This window comes from Lactuca saligna, chromosome 4 (genome assembly GCF_052625555.1).
Source record: "Lactuca saligna cultivar CGN05327 chromosome 4, ASM5262555v1, whole genome shotgun sequence".
NCBI classification, from domain to species: Eukaryota; Viridiplantae; Streptophyta; class Magnoliopsida; order Asterales; family Asteraceae; genus Lactuca; species Lactuca saligna.
The window spans coordinates 127,482,646-127,489,960 of record NC_136420.1 but is presented as its reverse complement, the minus strand read 5'-3'; positions in this window follow the sequence as shown (position 1 = coordinate 127,489,960).

Here is a 7,315-nt window from a genome sequence, read left to right as displayed (position 1 = left end):
TGTAAAACACGTTGTGAGAATTGTGTGATTTTAAATGATTTTTTTTTTCAAAATTTACGGTATTACAATGTTCTTTATAAATCGTCACAAACTATCGCTCCTTTTTGGTATGGTGGTTGAGGGTCATTTTTGGTGAGTGTTGGTAGGTATTACATTTGGACTTTCTTTGATTGTTGACATTGGATAGTCAAAACATTTAAAAGTTTGAACAACTATGTTCATTTATTTTTACATTTTTTCTGCATACCACTTTTTATATATATATATATATATATATATATATATATATATATATATATATATATATATATATATATATATATATATATATATATATATATATATATATATATATATATATATTGTTTTTTGCTTAATTTTTCAATCTACATATGAAGGTTGGCCCAAGTGACTGATCAGTGGGAAACCCCAAACCTTTTAGTAGACTAACAAGAACAAAACGATAGCCATTAATATGGATAAAATGCTTCATGTTAGTTTGTGTTCATATTCCAACGGATGGAATTCGATCACATGAATGTCAATTTTAGTAACTTTATTTGTTTTTATTTTTTGTCTTCATGTTGCATGCTAAAATTAATGTATATATATTTTTTTTCCTTTTCACCTATTTCAAAAAGGTTTGTTGGAATCTTTACTTAAAATTGATCTATAATAGGTATTTTATGCTTGGTTGTATCTAAGTACAATGTTTTATCTGCACATGACCAGTAAAGGTTAGCGAATAACTACAAACTCGGTCAATCCATCAACGATTGCTAACATAATTCAAGAGTTCATGTTTAAAGGTGTTCATTATATAAACATTTATATTTGTATAACAACTATGAACATTTTACAAATCGTGAAATACAAGTTTCGGTCGAAAAACGGGTGAATAAAAGATAAGAAAAAATCTTCCACTTATCGTGTATCCAATCCCGCAAAGCCGGAATCTTCCCTAGTTAGTTAGAATTTGGGTATTTTTAAATGAAGTGATGTGCACCTGATGTATTATTTATTGGGAGTTCAAAGTGTTTATTGACAATACTAGTGAAGCTTATGAAGTATCGTGACCCTCCAATTCTACACGTATGTTGGTCTATCTTTATTATGTTTTTAAGGAAATCTATAAAAAAAAATTCATTAACTTTGATGCTATTAACGAAAAAGTTTTACATGGTTTTTTTTTACATTGTTTTTTTTACAATTAACCTCATGATATTGGTAAACATAAGCATAAATATAAACATTCACAAGGTACAAGCCACATTTTGCAGATATTACCAATATCATCGGCTTAATTGTAAGAAAAAAAGAAAAAAGAAACAAATCATATAATCCGAGATTACTTTTTCGTTAATAAATGCAAAATTGAAGAATTTTTCTATAGATTTTTTCCAAAAACTTGACAGTGTTATTTATAAAAATTTATTATATTATTTAAGGAAACAAAAATATTACCTCTATAGTTTTACACTGAAATTTGTAAACTTTTTTGTGTTGAGCGTTAAACTTAAAAACATGTTATGATATTCAGATTACCAAGTTAAGTAACTAACAACTCATTAGTGCTAAAAGATAGACATTAAAGGTAAGTGGATGTCCAAGGCACTTCAAAGAACCTATCCCTTCGTTTCTTTTTCCATTATACTTCACACAACCTATCACTTCGTTTCTTTTTTCATTATTACTCTGAAATTAAAACTGATTTCGATAAAAATGATACCTTTTAGTAAAAAACATCACCATCTCTAGATTTCATACATATAAATCTCACCTAAAAAATTAATAGAAAATTATTATGACCCGTGGTATGCATTTTTTTGGGGTTTTAGTTCAAATCACGACTTTTTTGGATTGGTGGTCCTTTTTAGCTACTTTTGTTGTGTTTTTGGCCTCTCAGAAAACTGAAAAGACTAAAATATCATTCTAATACATTTTTTATGTTTTTTGCTATTTAATTTAATGTTTTATTAATAAAAATTATAGGGCCCACCTCTCTCTCTCTCTTTCTCTCTCTCTCTCTCTCTCTCTCTCTCTCTCTCTCTCTCTCTCTCTCTCTCTCTCTCTCTCTCTCTCTCTCTTTTCATACACACAAAACACATCGGTCAACAAAAAACCCATCACCATCTCCATCGTCTTCCAACTCCACTTACAACGCAAGCTACACAAACACACAGGGAAAGTTAAAACACACCATAAAATCACTAATGCATGCCACATAATTGCAGTTTTGTAAATATACAATTACAAACCTCATATAGAAAATCAATAATGAGCACACAAAAATCAATGCCACCCCCTTCATCACCGTTCCATCTCCTTCCTTGATTCTCTGATTACAACATCAATTCATCACCATAAAACCACCTTATAACCATATGATACACAACCATCATCACCAAACCTTACATGTCCTAAAAATAAAAGAAACAATACAAGGAGAACACCAAATACATAGAGGTGCACACAAAGGGGTGAGAGAAGAACCATATACTTTAATTTTTTGGTATCTGCAACATGAATCAACGAGAAAAGTGAGAGAGAGTCTGCGATTCAGCAAATCAGAAAATGAAACCCAACATCAGAGCCCCAGAAGCAATAAATAGAGAAAAAGAACCAGCAAATCGGAACCCAATTTCGATCCAAAAAATCAGATAGCTTCAAAAAACCCAGACGAAGAGAGAAAGATGTGTGATGAAGAAGTAGGAAGAGGCGGTACCCATTTCTATCCAGCAAATCAGATGGCTTAAGAAAACTTACCAAAATCCATGATACTTTGGAGTTTCGTTTCTGCTACTGCTAGCATCCATCGTTTGTTTGTTCACCGGCAATGGTTTGAATAAAGACATGAACCCTAGATTTCTTTTTTCCTTTTCTTTTTTGTTTGTTATCTTCACAAAGCAATGGCAACAATGAGGTATTGGTATATGCCATAATTTATGGTGGCCAACTATGTGGAGGTTTTGTATTGATATTTCAGTCTGGACATTTTTTCATGAGGAAGAAGATACACGAGATTTAGAGAGAGAGAGAGAGAGAGAGAGAGAGAGAGAGAGAGAGAGATAGATCTAAAGAGAGAGAGAGAGGTGGACATGTGGGCCCAATTTTATATTTAATAATAATAATAATAATTTTAAAAGGTGAAAAAAATTAAATTCATTAAAGGTATAATAGTCTTTTTAGTTTGGGTAGGGACCAAAATACAAGGAAACTGACTCAAAATAACCATCAACCCAAAAAGTCGATGTTTATACTAAAACCCCAACAAAATTCATACCACAATGACTATTTTTGCAATTCTCTATAATATTTTTAAGATAACTTTGTAATAAATATTTTCTGCACATACAGAGAAACTTGAATTTCCTACGAACATATATAAGTGTTTTACATTTATGCATGAATAATATGGGAATTACATGCATATTGACATTTCAACACAGATAAATTTCACTTATAAAATTAATAGCTTTTATATATATATATATATATATATATATATATATATATATATATATATATATATATATATATATATATATATATATATTGCAAATTACTTTGTGGAAAATAAAAAAAATAAAAAAAAAAATAATAAAAAAAAAACTATGAACGTGCTTTAGCCACTTGTACGTTAAAAGAAAAACCAAAATTGCAATTTTAGCCACCAAATTCGCAGATGGATTAAGCTCATCTGTGATTTTGTGGAAAATAACCAAAAAAAAAAAAAACAAAATTTGCAAATTTCATATTCAATAGAATCCATAGGAGAAAATTGCAAATTTAACCAAAAATGTTAACTACTGCAAGAAAAAAAAATGCATTTTTAGCCACCAAAATCGCACATGGATTAAGACCATCTGCGATTTTGGCAAGCCATCTGTGTACAAGTGACTAAAGCATAAATGTGTTTTAGCCACTTGTACATTCGCAAATGGTTTTTTTAGTCCATCTATGATTTCCTCTCATTTTTAACTGTGAATGTGTGATTTTTTTTTTTGTAATTTTATTTTATTTTGACTACAAAATTGATATGGTTTGACTACAAGACAACCTTATTATATATAAAATTTTGCAAAAAATTATCAGTTTAGTTGTTATTTTTTTGTAAAATTTGTTTAAACCCTCTCTAAAAAAATGAATGAATATTTGGTTTGCATTGTAACTGATGGGATGTGGAAAGTTATTGAAACAAATCTTGAATATGTATATCCACAGGGAGGTATTTGTGAATTCGCTTTGAAATTTTCTGAGTATATTAGTTATAGTGAGTTTTTATCTTTGGTGAGAAGGAAAACCGGTTTGTTAGATAAATTAGTCTTCGTTTCCATCATCCTGATTTAAATCATTATGTAGCCATAGTTGAAGACACAAATGTTAGAATGTTGATCAATGTAATTAAATATATTGGAGGAATGGTTGTGAAAGCGTTTGTGGTGGCTAATGAAGGTGATGCGGTTACGGAAGGTGGCGAGATTGGAAATGAGTTGGTTGCTGTTGATGTTCCTGAACAAGAAATTGAACTTATGAATAGGGTTATAGTAGATAATAATAAAAAGAAAAAAGTTTTGATTAAGAAAGATGAAAATGTACATGCTTACGAGGATTATGTTGATGTTTCTAATGTAGCTTTAGATATAAATGACTTATAAAACAATTTTGATGGAGATGAGTTGGGTGATGAAGTTAAAGATAAGTTTCCCGATAACCTTTTTTACGCTATGCCCCCTATAGTAGCATGTCTAGTTGATGTTAATGAAGATATCCCAGCACAGATGGTAGACATCAAGGTTCAAAAGATTGAATGTCTCAGTATATTTAAGAACAAAGACCTTCTAAAATGGGAAATTGGGAAAAAAATGTCTTCGAGAAGGTTCTCAGATGAGGACAAGTAGGTCGACCAAATCAAGGTATGATTTTGTGTTTCTTGGGAAAAATTATTCTTGGCTACTAAGAGCAAATGGAATTTAAAAATTTGGCGGACTTTTTCATGTGAGAAAATTTGTTGACGTGCACATGTGTTCTTCAACAATTTTACAACCTAATCATCGACAAACAAATAAATATGTTTTGGGTGAATATATTGTTGATGTTTGGCTAAAGATTATAGTAGCGTATATCGGGGATAATGTATTATTAATGATATGAATGCTCAATTGAAAATCAATATCTCATACCATCAGGCTTGACGTGCAAATCCATATGCATTGTTGTTGTTATGGGGTACGAAAGATGATTCTTTTACCACTTCTGACTTATTTCCACAATTTGGTCAAACATAATCTGGGTATGGTGACACATATTCAAATAGATGGTGATGATCGGTTTGAGTTATTATACGTCGCATTTGGTTGCTTGGTTAGTATAATTATATTTTTTTATTTTTATTTTTATTTTGGTGTACCTAACTAATCAGTGTATTTGAATAAATATATAATGTATTGTTGGTACGTGCTTTTGTCAATTCTAGTAAGCTGACCCTTGTAGTAGATGGAGCCTACCTAAAGGACGAGTTCAAAGGTACCATGTTACACACAGTTACTAAGGATGGATGGGCAAACCCAAATGTTACCGGTTGCATATGGTATATGCAAAAATTAGTGTACAAATTCTTGGACATGGTTTTTTCAAAAACTATGTGTTTGCATATGCAATATGGAAGAGCTTATAATCATATCTGATAGCTATTCATCTATAGCAATATTTGTTGCCAACATTTTTCCTCACGCTCAGCACGAAATATGTGGTGTCCATTTGCAGGTACTAAGTTTTAATATTAATGTTTAGGTTAAATGTTATTGATCTTAATTATGTAATTTTGTCTATTTTTTAAGTGGATGCAACAACAACACTAACCACTTGGGCCGATGAAATTGTAAAAGAAAATAAAAATTCTTTTAATAACTGGGATGTTTGCATGATCACAAGTAATAAATATGAGGTTAAAAATGATGGGTTTTGAGCATAGAAATAGTCATATGGTGCACATGCAAACCCTAAAGCAATAATTATCCAAAGCTTATAAACCCTATGTCTAGCATACAAAAGTGAAAATCATAACTGAAACAATGTTAGGAATAAGCTTTTAATTGTAGCTTGATCTTTAACCTTTAAGAGATTTAGTATCACAATTGTAATACCTCTAATCGATCACAAACACCAATAAGCAAGTTGGAGAATATGAGAGAGAGAAAGAGAGAGAGAGAGAGAGAGAGAGAGAGAGAGAGAGAGAGGAAGGCTCAAAACTTGCTCTACGATCCTTCTAGAGTTTGTGGTAGCCGAATTTAGGTGCCCAAGGGGTTTCTTATATAGCTGAAGAATTAGGGTTTCGGTCAAATACATAATCTGGTTGCTTAAGCCCTAAGCAGCCTATTGGATCCTTCTAGAACCTAATCCTTGGACGAAATTCTCATAGGCTTCCATAAGATTTCATCCATCTCTTATCTAAGAGATCCTCAGCCCGTTTTTCAATTATCTTATAATTACAATATTAGTCGCCTAAATTTAATTAATCACTTTAGACCTCAAAATTAATTCTAAATTAATTCTTGACCAATATCAATTAAATAATATGATTTCTCTTTTAATATATTATTCACATAGTATATTAATAAATCATAATTAAACTGTTTCACCATAATTCATCTAGTCAAGTTGCTTTGGTGAAGGCAACCCAAAAGAACCATGTTACTATCGGGTCAAGGACATACCAATTATAATTATGGGCTTAGACACCTAATCCAACAAAAAAGGAGGCACAAAACATCATTGTTGATTTGCAACAAATGACATTTACATGTAGGCATTGGCAACTTGACGACATACCTTATGGTCATGTCATAAGAGTGTCAACAGTCAACAATTACCAAGATTGCTCGATGTTTGCATTAAATGCTTACGATATCGAAACATTAAGAAAAACATATGAGGAATCAGTGAACCCTTTGCCAAAGCCATCCGAATGGGAGAAACATGATGATTTGTTGATTTTTAATCTAGCTATAATGGATACACTCTAGCCAGGCATGCTAAGAAATACAAACCGCATTCCATCCCCAGGCGAGGGTCAAATTAGAAAAATAGTGTTCTACATGCGGTCAAGTAGGACACATGAGAATCAATTGTTCTGGAAGGGCGCCCGACAGCGGAGCACGTCGCACGAGAATTCCTAATATGGTAACAATATTTAATATTGGGGCTTCTGCGAGTTGCTCATTGACCTATCATGCCGATTTTGATTTTAAACGATTTTAAACTGAAGAGTTATTAATTTATTATGTATTGTGATGTTTTTATTAATTTTCTAAGA